Genomic DNA, 17,004 nt, shown 5'->3' on the forward strand with positions numbered 1-17,004 from the left:
ACAGTCAATTCTTGTCTACCTTATCCTGAGCTGAGAGTGTCTTTAGTTGCTTTTAGTGACACGGTAGAGGAATGATTTGATGTAGCGTGGCAGCAAGTGCAGCTGCTGCATTGCAAGTGTCACATGGGAGCACCAACTTCTCCAGGAAGGTGTGAGTTTAAGTTGAAGTGCAGATCCAGGAAGGTTTTTGGAGGTAAACCATTTCTGCCGAGATGCTTATGTAGGTGGGAGCTATCAAGAATTCCATTATGTTTATCCTTCAGAAATTCTCCTGGAAACTGTGGGCAGTCAAAAGTCTCACTGATGGAGAAATGGTGCTTTCTTCTGTCTCACCCTTTCTCAGTCCTGTGCTGCTTATTTTCATCCTTGTTCATGCCTTGTACTCCTTTGTGCTGGCACGTTTTTCTGGCCACTGTTTTTTTCCTTAATGAAGGTCATTTTAGTGCAGACAAGTCCTGTGTGAATGTATGGGACAGGAGTGTGTGAGTATGTAGCAGAGGGTATTATGCATCTGGGAGTGAGAAGACATCAGATCTACCTCAGCCAGCATGCTCAGGGTTGTCCCAAAGTATCCTAACACTGCAACTGCTCAAGCAGTGAAAGTGGCAGCAGACCTAATATTTGTTTAAATGGCCAAAGCAGAGTGAGTATAAGGATCCAAACTGATACCAGAAAGGAAAGTCCTGAGCATGGACCTCAGGAAAGAGTTTTTAAACCTTGTCACAAATAAGCAGTGGAAGAAAGAGGACCCTAGGGAACCCTTGAATGCACACTATCAAATGGTACCTCTTTGGTTAGATTACCTGAAAAAAAACGGAGAGTGCTGGTTTCCTTCTGGAGCGTTATACATCCTGAGAGCAACATACCTGGCAAGAAAATTTTCAAATGCTGTTTTATTTCAGTGGGGTATACAAAACAATGTTGAAAATAGGCCATGGGGCTGGCTTTGCAGCAGTGCATCAAAAGATGAGCCAAGACTGGTGGGGAAGGCTTAATAGTGTTGGGATTCAGCACGATGCCTTACACCCTTTCCTGAGTGAATCAAACATGCTGCTGTGGCTGGCAGAGTTGTGGCAGCAGCAGGCAGCCTGGGTCCCTGTGATTAAGGATGATCAGCAGAGCTTCTGCTTTCTTCTGAAATATGCTTTGAGCCCTGAGGAAAGCAGCCCTGCTGGTCCTAGAGAGGAAAAAAAGAAAAAAGAATAAGTTAGAAAGCTAGGAGCACACGTCGTCATGTTGAATGCTGGGGATAGCTGGGATTGCGTGTGTGGGGATGAGAGACTTATCCCATTTTTCTCCAGTTGTGCTGTTGAATGGTGTGTGCTGGGAGACCTTAGCTGGTTGTCTTGTGCGTAGTCTCCCTGTATGTCTGCACTGCAGCCATGTTGCTGTCTTAGCCTCCAGACACTGGTGCAGGTGTGAAGTATAGCTTCTTTTGTACCTGTGCTCTTTCTTTTTCCAAGACTCTGCTCTTTCCCAGCTTCTGTGATCTGCTAGGAGTTTGCTGAATTGCATTTCTATGCCAAGGCTGAGCAGGCTCTCATGCATAGGTTGGTTGCCTGCATGCCCTTTCATTTCTGTTCAAGGCATATGGTCCATTAGCCAGCGCAGTGCAATCAGTAGCTATGGCAGCTCTCCAAGCTGTTCATGTGACAGGTGTAAAAGAGCTAAAAACCTTCCATTTTCCACTTACAGACTTTATTGAGTTCCTCCAGTAAAGAAGCCACAGAAATAACCAGTTTTCTGTAGTGTTGTGTCCATGAGCTCATTTTATGGGAGGGCTTCTGGAGCGATCCCCATTTTTCTGCAGGATTTGTAGGATCTGTGTGGAAACATCTGGATTGCTGAGCAAGCCTTTTGGCCGGGAGAGCTCACAGCAACTAAAGGAGTGGTTCTGCAAAGGTGCTGGCTTGGATGTGCTTCTCCTACTCATTCAGGAGAGTGGAGTATACCCTGTATCAGGTGAGGTGTGGGGAAACGTGCAACCCCCTGTAATTTGCATGCCAACAGAGATACTTCATTGCACGTGTGGCTAGGGTATAATGCTGAAGAATGTGAAGGTTAAAGTTGCCCATGTCTAATGAATAAAATGATGTGGAGTACTTGATGTTGATTGTATTAGGCATATGGTAGCAGGGATGCCTTTCCCAGCTCTGTAGATGCTGCTGGATGATAAATTGCTTGGGTTTACGTTTTTGGGTACTGTAGCCCATCTGTGGTATGGTGCTTGTCAGATGTGCAGTGTTATTCCTGCCCTTAGGGCAGGACTGATCCTGTCTGACCCGGATAGGTGTTTGGGGCAGGACAGGAAAAGAGCCCAAGAAGATGGCAGGAGATCTGCTGGATCAGAGCAAGGGTTTACCTGTCCTGTGTCCTGTCTCCACAGCAGTGGCTAGAAACGGATTCCTAGGAAGGAGGTGGAAGATAGGTCTTAGGAGAGATTTCACCATATGCTAACTATCTAGGGAAAACAGAGCTTTAAGAAATGGAGAGAGGTAGACTGAAGTGATAGGGGTAGAGGAAAAGGAACAGCGATTCATCAGCAGTCATTCTAGCTGATGCCCATTGGTTTGTGTTTTACAAACAGCAGCAAAGAGCACCTCTCTGTGCTACTCTCCAGATTTTATAGCTCTGCATTAATACCTCCTCCCCCATCAGCTGCCCCTGTTTCAGACTGAAGGGGCTGAACCTGGGCAGCGTCCTTACACACAGCATTTCTGAGATGGGTGAGACAGAAGCCTACAGCACTTGAGCCTGAGTAGTGGTTTTCCCTCCTGGTTTACATTATTTTTCTAATACTCTGGTTTTTTGTACTGCTATTAACATTGAATGGGTGTCTTCATAAATACCACAGTATCCCTGAGGAGCCTCTTCCATTGAAAGGGGCAATGCTGAAGAATTACAGATTAAAAACAATGACAATTGGGTACAAAGTAGACAACAGTAACGAACAAAAAAGCTGGCAGACAGTTAGGAAACTTCAGAGAGAGTGTGAGGCCCTCCTAGGGTGTTTATCCTGTGGCTTTGAGTTAGCCTGTGGGTGGTTCAGTTCCAGGCTGCACCTTGATGCCAGAACTTGTTATGGGGGTGAGCAGAAGTGATGGTGACATCTGTAGTCCCTGAATTCCTGGCAGTGCTGAGCCTGGCTGAGACAGGAGGGAAGGCTGGAGGGGTGAAGGAAGTGGAAGACTTCAGTGTGCAAAAAAAAATCATAAAGGTAGCACTGAGCTAGGGCTGCTTTTCCCATGCTGTCTGCAGGGTGCTGCCAAGTTTGTGACTTGCTGGAGGGATGCCCACATAGTGTTTGTCAAATCAAATGTAACAGTAAAATCTGAGGACAAGTAGCAGCATGGGACACTGAGTCAAAGAAGAGCATCTTCCTCAGCTTTGATTTGAGTGCAGTATGGGACATTTTTCTTGAAACTTTGAAGGCAGAAAGGTCTGTGATGTAACGAGATCCCCAGCTGTCCCACCCACCCACTCTTGCTTGCCCACAAAAAAGTGTTGCTAAATTCAAATATAGGGCAAATGAAGATCTTCTCAAAAGAGATCACTTGTCAAAAAATGACTTGCACATGCAGCAGACACCTGGCAGATAGGAACAGCATGCTGAGAGGCTTTAAAAGTATTGCCACGTTTCTGATCAATAGCTCCAGAGCACAGGTAATTGCTTGCTCCAGGGTTTCCAGTGAGGGGACGTCACCAGCTGCAGAGCTCTGATGCATATGAGGGGATAACCACCATCGTGTGCTGTTGGAAGGAAGATGCTGTACCTAATGACTGAATGCTCAAGCTTGGTCTCAGTGAGCCTTCACTTGTGAATGTGTTCACTGCAAGGCAAGCAGGAAGGGGAGCCAAAGGAGAGTGGCAGGTTTGCAGAGAAAGGCAAATTCTGTGCCGGGCATGGTAAAGCAATGGTGACTGTTCAAACCCCAGCACTGCTCCAAGCACCTGCTAACTCTGAGCAACTGGGGGTGGCTTTATGCTCTGCTACTTTCAGATTGGCCCACCTAGCTCAGGTCCCAGTGTAGAGGAAGTTCTCTTACAGTGCTAGGAGCAGAGCCGCACAGAGGAATTCAGTGGGTGATTGGAGTGCCTGTGTAGGGTCCGTGTGACTTGGTGACGTACCAGATCTTCTCCTGTATCTGCAGAGCCTGCTGCAGTCTCCCACACTTGCTGTAGATATTGTTTGGTGTTTTTGTTTTAGTCTTCATGAATGCTGTGGTCGCTGTGGTTATTTTCGGCTGCAGTCTCATTTCACGTCTCTAGTCTAGCACTGTATTAGTCGATATTCAAACCATTTCCAGATTGTTTAGCTTGTTCTGACTTTTAGAATTTCCTCTCCCAGCAGATGCAGATGTTTCTGAGACAGTTCATCCCCCAAAGTGCAGACATCCCTAAAAGTCACTTGGCATTTTGCCTTTTTGTTCAGTGGGGCCAGGGTGCCCTTTTCCCCACTGTGTAAGCAAACACATCATCTGCCTCTCTTCAGCTGCACTGGGACATTGTTAGATGCCTGCAGCTGGTGTGCAGGATTAATGACATTCCAGTCTTAGTGGACTTTGGCTCTTATTTAGTCTGAATATCTTTTTTTAATACTTTTTTTTTTTTTCTGGAGTACTTTTCTCCTGTTCCCACGACTACGTATCGTTGCATGCGATCAAGAACAGGGTGCCAGAAGGAGCTCATAAAAGGCAAAAGCAAATTAGAAACATTTTCCTTCCTTCTGTCTTTAATTGACTGAATGCTCTGGTCACAATATCCTTACCTGCTACAACTGGTGACCCCTGTGTCCTTTTTCTGTATAAACGACAGAAAAATTTTGCTTTACAAATGGAAAATGACATGCTGGACTTCTCCCAGCCTGTTCCACCCTGGGGCAGGAAAGAAAAATCCCACTGATGCTCTCATCATGTTGAACTGTGATGCAGACATGAATTGTCAGTAGCGTTACCACCTTTGAGCATGACATGTTCACACTCCCTTGCATACATATACAGCACCAGAAACTCTTTAATTAAAACTACAGATGCTTATGCACACAGGGCAGATTCCAACTAACACACCTAACCTACATTTCAGGTGGAAATGTGCCAGTGTGGTCTAATCGATTTTCCCCCCTAACCTGTTTGGCCAGACTGCTAAAAGGAATCCCCAGGTTTTGCTGATGTGTGTCTCTAGGGCAGTCCTTGTGCCCGAAGTGACTATCAGGCTCCTAGCATTACTGACTACGTACGCTGGTGACCTATGTTGCCTAAGGCTCCCATTCCCCAGGTGTGCGCAAACACTCCCAGCATTGTGCTCAGTGCAAAAATACACTTCCCACGGGTATTCTGAGTAATGGTTTAGCAGAAAATAGAACAGGGAGGATCTAAGCTTACCTAAGCATTTGGAGAGGTGGAGGAGGGAGGAGTGTCAGGTGTATGTCCCATCCACAAGAGCATGGACAATAACCCTACTCTGTCTCTCCCCTGAAACTAGACCACTCATCAGCTGTGGAATGCAGAACTCGGCCTGTGTGCATCTGACAGTGTGGAGGACCCCGAGGACTCCAACTGCAATGGGGCAAATTGCGATTCTTGACTCTAATTATAACCGTGTTTTAAGCTATGGACTTTCTGTTGGTTGTGACGAGTGCTGTTCTCCAGAGACTACTGCAAACCCCTACAGCTTCCAGAAGAGAAGAAATAAATGAAAAAATGGCTGTAGGCCAAAGCACTAATAATTCTCATTCATCTTTAGGATTGGCTAAGGCTGAAACTTAGTGTATGGGATGCTTCATTACCTTTTAATGATTGGTAACATAGAAGACCAGCAGTGCCACCAAGGGGGGCCTGGGCTCCACCAATCACAGTAAGGGAGTGTTGTTGCAGTATCAAAGCATAAGTAAAAAGATAAAACAGACAGATTAAGTGCAAAATGTGTTTGTGCAAGATAACAAAGTCCTCTAGTACTTAGCAGACGTGCAGCTGGCAACATGTCTATCTTGGTTTAGCGGAGAGGATAGTGAGAGTAGGTGCCAACAGTCATTCCCACATGGGCATGTTGGGATGTCCTAAAGCTTGTGGGGCTCCATTACCAACAAGCAATCAAACCAAGGAACAGGAAATGTAGAGTAAGATGCTTCTGTGTGTTTGGAGAGGAACACAGTCATGCTCCTAAGGACTTCTGACAGAAATTTTCTGTACAGGTCTGAAGTAGTAGTTGTTTAATTACAGTTCCTGAAAGGAACGATGGTTATCTCACGATTCATGAAGAGTTTCAGCTAGCACGAGTGTTTCTAGCTAAAAGCTTTTTGTCTCCATTCCCACAGGTGTGAAATGACTGTGTGTGTTTTGTGCAGGCAAGTTAATATAGCCCCAGCGGAAGGTTATATCCAATGATGCCACTAAAGAAATGTATACATAAAGCTGTAGATAATGATGAGCAAAACTGAGTGTGCAGAAAAATATAAATTTAAGAGCATAGCAACTGGGAGTCGTGAAAATACTTTAGTAAATTAAATGTCTTGAATACTAAATTCTCACAAATGTCTAACAAGATGCCTTGGCCAAAACTGTGGCTGGAAGACAATCTGTGCTAAATAGGGGAGAATAAAAATGATAATGTAAATTCAAAGGAGTGTTAGGAAATGCAGGTACTTGATGGGGAAAACCAGAAAGCCCAAATGGCAAATCCATGGGGAAAAACAGAACTAGAATGAATCATTTAAATAGCGAATTCTGGTAAAACCCACGGGCAGGGGTTCAGCTACTTACACCATGGGACTCGCTTTGAGAAACCTGGTCTGCTGGGGGCTGATGGGGTTCACCTGTCAGAGATGGGGAAGAGCATGTTCGGTCATAGGCTTGCCAGGCTGGTGAAAAGGGCTTTAAACTAGGGTTGCTGGGGGAGGGGAACCTCAATCCATCCTGCTCCTCACAGTCTGATGCCAGTGTCAGTGATAGATGTCCAGAGCCTGGAAAGAGGTCATGGGTCAGCAGGAGAGCACCTGAAGAGCAGCACAAAAGAATTCTGGCCACTCCAGCCAGTAAGTCAGCTTCATCTGGGGCCCAACTTAAACTCATCCTCGCCAACAAGGAGGAGCTGGTGGGGAATGTGAAGCTCAAGGGCAGCCTTGGCTGCAGTGGCCATGACATTGGTGCCGTTTAGGATCCTGAGGGCAGCAAAGAGGGAGCACAGCAAGCTCGCTACCCTGGACTTCAGGAGGGCAGACTTTGCCCTCTTCAGGGATCTGCTTGGTAATGAACCAAGCATGTGACATGTAGCATGTGACAAAATGCTGGAGGGAAGAGGAGCCCAAGAAGGCTGGTTGATACTCAAGGACAGGAACTCAGGAGTGAGGTATCCCAACAAAGAGGAAGTTGGGTAAAAACACCAGGAAGTTGGGTAAAAACCTGCAAGGATGAACAAGACGTGCCCAGCCAAACTCAAGCAGAAAAAGAAGGTCTGCAGAGGGTGGAAGCAAGGACAGATAATCTTTGAGGGATACAAAGGCATTATTCAAGCAGACAGGGATCAGGTTGGGAAAGCCAACACCCTATTAGAATTAAATTTGGACAGGGACACAAAGGGCAACAAGAAAGACTTTCATAGGTACATTGGTGGTAAAAGTAAGACTAGGGAAATGGTGTGTCCTCTCTGGAAGGGAAATGGGAGACCTGGTCACCTGGGATGCAGAGACGCCTGAGGTACTCAATGACTTCTTTGCCTCAGTCTTCATTGGCAAGATCTCCAGCTACATAGCCCAAGTCCCAGAAGGCAAAGTCAGGAACTGTGAGAATTATGAACCACCCGCTGTAGGAGAAGATCAGGTTCAACACCAGCTAAGGAACCTAAAGCTGCACAAGTCCATGGGACCTGATGAGATACATCGACAGATCCAGAGAGATCTGGCGGATCTAGTTGCTAAGCCACTGTCCCTCATATTTGAGAAGGTCATGGCAGCCTGGTGAAAATCCCACTGACTGGAGGAGGGGAACCATAACCCCCATTTTCAAAAAGGAGAAAAAAGGAAGAGACCTGAGGAACTACAGCCCAGTCAGTCTCACCGCTGTGCCTGGCCAGATCATGGGGCAGATCATCCTGGAAACTATGCTCAGGCACATGGAAAAGAAGGAGGTGATTGGCGACAGCCAAAATGATTTCACTAAGGGCAGATCATGCCTGACAAATCTGGTGGCCTTCTGCGATGGGGTTACAACATTGGTGGATAGGGAAAGATCACCTGACATCATCTACCTGGACATATGCAAAGCATTTGGCACTGACCCTCATGATATCCTTTGTATCTAAATTGGAGAGCCATGGATTTGATGGTTGGGCCACTTGGTGGATAAGGAACTTGCTGGATGGTCACTCTCAAAGAGTTGCAGTCAATGGCTCAATGTCCAAGTGGAGATCAGTGATGAGTGGTTTTCTTCAGGGGTCAGTACTGGGACCAGTACTATTTAACATCTTTGTTGGTGACATGGACAGTGAAATTGAGTGCACCCTCAGCAAATTTGCTGATGTATGTAATAAATCACATCAGCTGTGGAGCACTTGGGGAGTTCCAGGGCCTTGTCTGGTAGAACTCTGAGTACCTTCAAAGAACAGAGATTCCACTGCTTCTCTTGGACTCTGTGCCAGTGTTTGACCATGCTAGTGGTGAAAAATAAATTGTGCTAATATCTACTTGGAATTTTCCTTCTTGCAGCTTGTGTCCTTTGCTGCTTGTCCTTTCACTGTTCAACCAGCCTGACTCTGTCTTCTCTACACCCTCCCACCTGGTAGCTGCAAACTGCAAAATGTCTTTGTCTTCTCTTCTCCGGGGTGAATAAACCCAGTCCCTTCAGTGTCTCCTTGCATGTCCTCTGCCCCAGCCCATGGCCATCTTGGTGGTCTCTGCTGGACTCACCCCAGTACATCTGTGTCTTCCTTTTACTGGGAAGCCCCAGTAAAAGGAATACTGCACTCCAGATGTGGCCTTGCAAGTACCAAAGAGAGGGGAGGTTCACCTGTCTCAACGTGCTGGCTTCACTTTTGCTGGTGCAGCCCAGTTTATGGGTAACCTTCTTTGACACAAGGATGCACTTCTAACTTTTGTTCAACTTTTCATCCTCCAGGACCTCCAGGTCCTTTTCTGTGAAACTGCTTTCTAACTAGCCAGCCCCAGCCTCTCCTGGTGCTTAGGGCATTCTGTCTCAGGAGCAAGATTTGGACTTCTCTTTGCTGATGCTCCTGTCCACCCCTTTCTCCAGTCTGTCCAGGTCCTTCTGAATAACAGCCCTGCCCTCCAGCATATCAGCCATGTTCCCCCCACCTTCCAGTCTGGTATCATCCATGAACTTTCTGAGATCACACTCCATCTCATCATCTAGGTTATTAATAAAGACATTAAACATTATCAGCCCCTGAGGGACACCACTAATAATTTGTTCATTATAATGTATTTAAATAATGCTCAACTTTCAGATTGCTCAAAGATTTTCTTAGCCGTATCTTTCAAGACATTCAAGCTAGTCCATTTAAACAGGAGAAGGTGGAATTTGTACACTAAGGGTAAAAATTCTCTCTTTCAGAGAGATGCTTACTCCAGGACAAGTTCTCATGCACAAATTTGCAATGGAACAAGGTGAGTTACATCTGAATTACTTTTAATTTGCAAGTAATCACAGAACCAAAAGCTGGTTTAGGTTGGAAGGGACCTCTGTAGGCCATCTGGTCCAACCTCACTTCTCCAGCAGAGCCACCTAGAGCCACTTGCTCAGGCCGTGTCCGGATGGCTTTTGAATATCTCCAAGGAAGGAGACCCCACAACCTCTCTGGGCAACCTGTGCTAGTGCTCAGTCACCCTTACCATGAGAAAGTATTTCCTGATGTTCAGATGGAACTTTTTGTGTTCCAGTCTGTGCCCATTGCTTCTTGTCCTGGCATTGGGCACCACTGACGAGAGTCTGGCTCTATGGATGAGGTCCACCTCCTTTGGATGGCTCTATATTCTTTCATACTGCCCACATTTTGGGATATCATTATGTCAATCTGTCAGAGACCAGATTTATGAAAATATTTAAGCAGTGAATGAGATTTTCATGGTGTGATTCTGTCAGTTAAATTCAGTTGCGGTTGATTTGATCTACACTGTCTTGTAAATCCAGCTGGTTGCTTATTTGCATATTGGCTTGGGTTGGAAGGGACCTCAAAGATAACCAAGTTCCAACTCCCCTGCCATGGGCAGGGATGCCACCCACTGGATTAGGTTGCTTGAGGCCTCAACTAACCTTGTCTTGAACACCTCGAGGGATAGGGCATCCACAACCTCTCTGGGCAAACTGTTCCAGTGTCTCACCAGCCTCATAATAAAGAATTTCTTCTAGATATCTAATCTAAATTTCCATTCTTCCTGTTTAAAAACATTCCCCCTTGTCCTGTCATCATCTGATTTAGAAAAAAGTCGCTCTCCATATTTTTTATAAGCCCCCTTTAAGTACTGAAAAGCCACAATGAGGTCACCCTGGAGCCTTCTCTTCTTCAGGCTGAACAGCCCCAGCTCTCAGCCTTTCTCATAGGAGAGGTGCTCCAGCTCCTTGATCACCTTTGTGGCTCTCTGGACCTGCTCTGACAGATCAACATGCTGGGGGGCTTCAGACCTAGACTCAAGACTCAAAGAGGGGCCTCACAAGGGTGGAGCAAAGGGGGACAATCACCTCCCTCAACCTGTTGGCCATGCCTCTCTTGATTCAGCCCAGGATGCAGTTGGACTTCTGGGCCACAAGCGTGCACAACTGGCTCATGTCAAGCTTTTCGTCCACCAGAACCCCCAAGTCCTTCTCTGTAGGGCTGCTCTCAATGAGTTCTTCTCCCAGTCTTCTCATGTCTGGGATTCCTGACCCAGGTGCAGCACCTTGCACTTGGACTTGTTGAACCTCATTAGGTTCACATGGGCCCACTTCTCCAGCTTGTCCAGGTCCCTTTGGATGGCATCCCTTCCTTCTGTTGTATCAACTGCACCACTCAGCTTGGTGTTATCTGCAAACTTGCTGAGGGTGCACTCGATCCCACTGTCTACGTTGTTGATAAAGATAATAAATAGTACCAGTCCCAGGACAGGCCCCTGAGCAACACTACTCATCACCGGCCTCCACCCAGACGTAGAGCCACTGACCACCACTCTCTGGGTGTGACCTTCAGGCCAATTCCTTGTCCACTGAATGGTCGACCCATGAAATCCATCTCTCTCCAACTTGGAGATCAGGATGTCATGTGGGACCATGTCAAAGGCCTTATAGAAGTCGAGGTAGATGACATCGGTCAGTCTTTCCTTGTCAACTGATGCAGTCACTCCATCACACAAGGCCACCAGATTGGTCAGGCACGATTTACTCTTGGTGAAGCCATGCTGGCTGTCTCGGATCACCTCTTCATGTTGCATGTGCCTTGACATTGCTTCCAGGAGGATCTTTTCCATGACCTTGCCAGTCACAGAGGTGGTGCTTACTGGTCTGTAATTCCCTAGGTCCTCTTTTATTCCCTTTTTAAAAATGGGAGCAATGTTTCCCTTTTTCCAGTCACCAGGGAGTTCGCCTGACTGCCAGGACTTTTCAAATATCATGGAGAGAGGCTTGGCAACTACATCAGCCAGTTCCTTCAGGACCCTGGGATGCATGGCATCAGGGCTCATAGACTTGTGCTTGTTCAGTTTCATCAGGTGGTCTTGGACCCGCTCTTCGCTTACAATGGGTGGGACTTTGCTCCCCCAGCCCCCATCTATGGGTTCAGGGAAACAAGAGAGGTGGGAAACCTGACTGACAGTGAAGACTGAGGCAAAGAAGTTGTTGAGTACCTCAGCCTTCTCCATGTCTATTCCTACCAGTTCTCCCTTCTCGTCCATCAGAGTGGGGACACTCTCCTTGGCCTTTCTTTTCTGAGCAATGTACCTATAGAATCCCTTCCCATTCCCATTCTTCTCAGCCCTTGCCAAGCTCAGTTCCATCCGTGCCTTGGCTTTCCTGATCCCATCCCTGCACATCCGGACAGCATCCCTGTACTTTTGCCAGGCCACATGTCCCTGCTTCCACTGCCTGTGTATTTCCCTCTTGTGCCTCAGTTTGACCAGCAGGTCAAACACATAGTACATACATATGTGTCCTATCTTCCCTTTTGAATGTTATGAGTCAGTACATCTTTTGACACGTTGCTTTTCAAATAGCTGTGGGAAAGCAGGTCTTGCTGCACACATACTTTGAAGAGTACTACTGTACGGTTCAGTGTTGGGTTTTGTAGGTGAAACTCTATGGCCTGTTTTTCTTAGGAAGGCAATAGCAGCCCTTTGTTCTTTGGGATTCCTCCACAATAAAATATATTAAAAGAAGAAAGTAGCATAGTGTAAAAATAATAAAACACCCTATTGATAAGAGGCTTGTGAAGCTGGGATTGCTCCAAGGATGGCATGCTGCTTGGAACTCTTCTAAAGAATACAAAAGCACTAGACAAAGCACCAGATCCCTCATAAAGGTGTACAAGATGTAGGGAGCTGTGATGGGTTTTCTTCATCTGAAATTTGCAGATTTATGACTGTGAAGTATGTTAATTAAATCTCATCCAAGAGATCTGTCCCAAGTCTGGTTGTTTAGAAATGTGCAACTCTTCACTGAGAGCCTTCACGAATTAGGATTCTTTTTATATCCAGAAATCAATCTTTACTTGGGATTCATTTCCCATCACTTTTGCCATTTAAGCCTGAGCTGCTTATTCCCCTTCCATGGAGAGAGGTGGAGGGTACGTTATCTGGTCTTCTAGAATCCGCTTTGAGAATGAAATGAATGTCCTCTGAATATGCCATGCCATTGTCTGGAGAACATGACCAACTCAGATATATAAACCTTGTAGCAGTGTGACTTAAAGCAGAGAAATCCCACCTTTTCTCTTAGAACGCCAAAATAAGTTGATTTTCTTAGTGTTTATCCATCACTGTATTCGTATATTAAAAAGCTTGTGATATATTAGCAAAAGACAACAGAGAGGGCTTTAACTTTGACTCAGTTCTCACAATGTGTGAGGTTTTTTTGTTTTTTTTTTTGTTTTTAACTTCTGAAATCATTAGTTATGAGTCATTTCTACGGGAAAGGTTGGGTCGGATAGAAAAGGAGTTCAAGGCCTCAGCGACTCTAGGCAGGGGGAACATGTGTACCTGTGTGTGGCAGCAATTTGGCTGTTTGGCTGGAGTATGAAGGATGTCCTTGTGGGGCTCAGTGAGGCTAGGAATGTTCCCACATAGCTTCTGCAGAGTTCAAGGTGGTTATGGGAGATCCCAAAGGGCAGTTGTGTGTGATTTACCAAGCCACACAGAGCCCATCACTGATTTAGCTACAGACTTCAAGGGTCCTGAAGATCCTGGAGATGTTTGCTACCACATCATAGGATGTCTTGATCTTAGAAGTTGTCCTGTATCCCTTGCTTCAAGATCTTTCAACTGTTCCCTATTTGATGCCTGTCAGAGGGGTAATAAATATAATAAATAAAATAACTACTCTTGAGAGACATCAAATAAGATACAGGACATAGGATACCCCAAAAAAGTTTTGAGAAAAAATGTTTCAACACCCAAGGAGCAGATATTTGGTGCCATAATCAGCTGAGATTGTTTTGGGGAGTCTCCCAAGCACTGAGAATCCTACTGTCTGTTTGGTGTTACAGACTAGGTCTCTCTCTTCAAAAGACGACTTATCAGGGCAGTCTGGCTGTTTTTGAGGAAACCAGGTGGAGTACATTGCAAAATGCTTCTGGTGAGGATGTACTGTGGAGAAATGAGTTTTATGTGACATGAGGTGCACCTGGGGGCCCATCATTTCTAATTTGTTGGGTTTAAATGTTCCCTACGCAACAGACAGTTAACCAGAGGGCAGAGGAACCAGCTGCCACAGTTAAAATTTTGGAACCATTAATTCTAAATATAAATCAAAGGTGAGCTCCCATCAGAGCAGCTTGTTTGCTCTGCCTCTGAGTACTCTGGCAATGAGGTAAGTCCTGGTTTTTGTCTCCTACAGAGGAAGATTTGGATAGTTGGCAGGCTTTGAAGCCTATGAGAGAGAGATCTCCAGTGACCCCAAGCTGCTGTTGAGTGGAACAGTGAATTTGGCACAGAAGACAGGATGCAAAGACAAGTGATCTCTGCAGATGCAGTCTTGGGAGGGCCCTTAATTCCAGACATATGAGAAGGTTTATGGGGAAGGCAACATCCCAGAAGGTCCCTTTGACCCTGAAGGCCTGTATTCTGGGATTCTTATGCCACGAGATCTACCATTCCCTCACCATTTTCAGAATTAATTACTGAGTTCAATTTTCAGTTTAATTCAAAGATTTGAATTTTTCTTTAGAAATCAGGTTCTCCTCTGGGATTCTGAGCAGCCTCTGGCATCAATGACTCTTGGGATAGTGCCTCAACATCCCTCTCCTGCTCTTTGTGACCCATGGGCTCTGACAGTGTAGCCTGAGGGTCTAATTCTTGACTCTTAATTCTCGCCAAGCTCTTCACCAAGCATTACCAGGTACAGACAGAAGGGCAGGTAATTACCTAGCCATGGTCCCAAATCTGCAGGAACCAACTTCGGGAGGGTGATTTGGTGGAACAAGTTAGTTTAAGGGTGGTTTAGCTGCAATAGTGCATCCCTTCCCAGGGGTCTGTGCCCATAACCCCTGTTCTTCCTGTTGTAGATTCCATCAGACCATGCCAGGTCACTGCCCAGGGAGATAATTTATTCTCAGAAGTGCCGTCTTTGAGGGCAAGGGCCTCTCTCTGCAAGCAGTAGTTCACTGAACTTGAGCCACTACTGCCCTTCATGATGCAGCTTCGTAAGGACCCGGAGGGTGTGAGAGGAGAGATTCAACTCTACCTAGATGACAGCTGATTCTGCAGGAATAGAATAAGAGGGAGGAGAGGGAGATCCAGCTCCCTGACCCCTCTGTGCACCTGCCTTTGGAGGTATCTTCATTTTCCACCTTTTCTTCAGACGGGGGTTGTGAGGCCAGTCTCACTGACAGAGCTTGCAAAGCCGCTGTGATCTTTCCATGGTGAGGAGCCTGTCACTTGGAAACCAGAGCTGTTCCCCAGACTGGTGCAGTGCTCACAGGCAGCACACAGCCCTCACCTGCCGAGCTCTGCAGAAGCAACCTGCAAGAGCTGTGGCCTGAAAGTCAGTGCTGCGCACAAGCACTGCTGAGAGTCCCACATTTGTGCCCATGTGAAGCTCCTGCAGGATTGCATCCTTACAGCCAGTCTGAAATGCAGCTGCTGTTACTGAAGGCTGGGTCTGACTGTGCGTCCTGACTGGTGCCTGACGCTGAGTTAACCATTAACTCCCTTCTCCAAGGCATTCTGGGAACAGTGTTGTTTTTCATGGTGCTGCAAAGTTTCTTTGCCCTTTCTTGTGACATTCCGGTGACGTTTCTTGATGGGATCCTGCCTGGGTCTGAACAGCCTTTCCTATTTGCAGCCAAAGCTGTCGGCCGCTCAGCAGGGCTGTGGCCTATGTGGCCTTTACGGTGTGTAGGCAGCGCAAGGGAGGGTGGCTCAGGCGTGGGATGTGACCACCATAGTGAGGGAGCGGACATGTGTACAGCCAAGTCCAGACACCCCAGTACATACAGGGGGCCCGAGGTTCCTGTTCATTTGCTCTTTACAGTGCTCCTTTCAGCTTCCTGGTGTGCATGAGACTGAGCAAATATGTTGGTGAGAGTCATCCCGCAGAAGAGGGACCACAGGGTGCCTGGTGTGCACAGCAGGTGCCTGATGCATGCCATGGGTGTCTGATGTGCACTCAGGGTGCCTGGTGTGCATGGCAATTGCCTGGTGTGTGCCACTGGTGCGTGTTTGCACTGCAGTCCCCTTTGCCCATCAGGAAATGAATCACCTTCGATCAAAGGCTTTGTGCTGGGGCACGGCAGTCTCCTTTACCAGCACTGTCTCCTCCCCACATCCTGCTGTTCACCTCTTGGCACTGTGAAATAGGAAACTCCTGAGTGTTTCCTCTGCAGAGAGCTCCGACAGAAATGCTGGAGGCCATATCCTGCTTCAAGACAGACAGCCTGAGCAAGGGCACAGGTCAAAGAGCTGCAGTCACCTCCCCTTCCACATGCTTGCATTAGCCCTTGCACACTCACTGCATGGCTGGGATGTACCTGAAGCCCAGGACAGGACAATGCTGATGTTGAGAACCAGAGGAGGATACCTTATCCTCCCACCTCCATCCTGGCTACCCCATGCTGAGCACAGAAGGGCCGTTTGAAAAAAGCCCTGCCATCTCCAACCTGGGAAGAGAGCTACATTTAGTGTGTTGGAGCTTGCCCATATACTGTAATTGCTGCTCATCATCAGTGGCAGCAAGGAATAGAAGCATGAGGATTTGCAACTGCTCCTCTCTTGGGTGGGTGAATGGGTGACAGCTGATGGCACTGACAGCTTTTGAAACAGGAGAGGAGAAACTTGAAACTCCGTTGGTACAGTGTCCTCGGGACATAATTACAACCCAGGTAAAGTCTGATGCCAAGTAACGTCGGCTGCAGGAGAAATACCGGAAGCGATGGGCAGTGCTGGCTGGCAGCAGCTCTCAGCCTTCACCGGTATGCTGGAGCTCCCTGTTTCTTGCTGGAGCAGCCAGGCAAGCTGCATGCAGCAGTCCCTTAGCAGAGACATGAGGGAGCTTCTGCCTTCCCCCACCTCTGTGAATCAAGGCCATGCACAACTAGTGGGGGGGGCCTGCATGCACTGAGAACCGCCTGCTCAGCCTTCCAGCCCCACTTGCTGTCACTCACCGAATGTCTGGGGGTCTGTATTTTCTAGTTTCCAGGTCTTATTCATAGTCCATGAGTCTCCATCTGTAAGGAGTCTTCAGGAGACATGAATGGCTGAGATGAGAGTCATTAGTTGCATGGGTACATGACTGTGTAGGGACCTGGCTCCTGCATGTGCCTGACCCAGGAGCCTGTGCAAAGGCAGGCTTGTATCAACTGCTGACCCTGGCTGTG

At 47.0% G+C, this 17,004-nt stretch overlaps 1 protein-coding gene across 12 annotated transcripts in view; it reads left to right on the plus strand.

Annotated features, from left to right (window-relative positions):
- The window catches only part of LUZP1 (leucine zipper protein 1), a 97,188-nt gene that overhangs the window by 17,593 nt on the left and 62,591 nt on the right, over positions 1–17,004 (plus strand). For 2 of the 12 annotated variants that reach the window (XM_050715236.1, XM_035565114.2), the window contains 2 exons: positions 9,564–9,616; positions 14,695–14,962. The exons of 7 other annotated variants lie outside the window; for them this stretch is intronic. The gene's annotated coding sequence lies outside the window, so the exon portion shown is untranslated. The remainder of the gene's footprint in view (positions 1–9,563; positions 9,617–14,694; positions 14,963–17,004) is intronic. 3 more of the 12 variants (XM_050715237.1, XM_035565113.2, XM_050715238.1) reach the window with 2 other exon arrangements.

Source organism: Cygnus atratus, chromosome 23, assembly GCF_013377495.2.
Source record: "Cygnus atratus isolate AKBS03 ecotype Queensland, Australia chromosome 23, CAtr_DNAZoo_HiC_assembly, whole genome shotgun sequence".
In the NCBI taxonomy this organism is placed as follows: domain Eukaryota; kingdom Metazoa; phylum Chordata; class Aves; order Anseriformes; family Anatidae; genus Cygnus; species Cygnus atratus.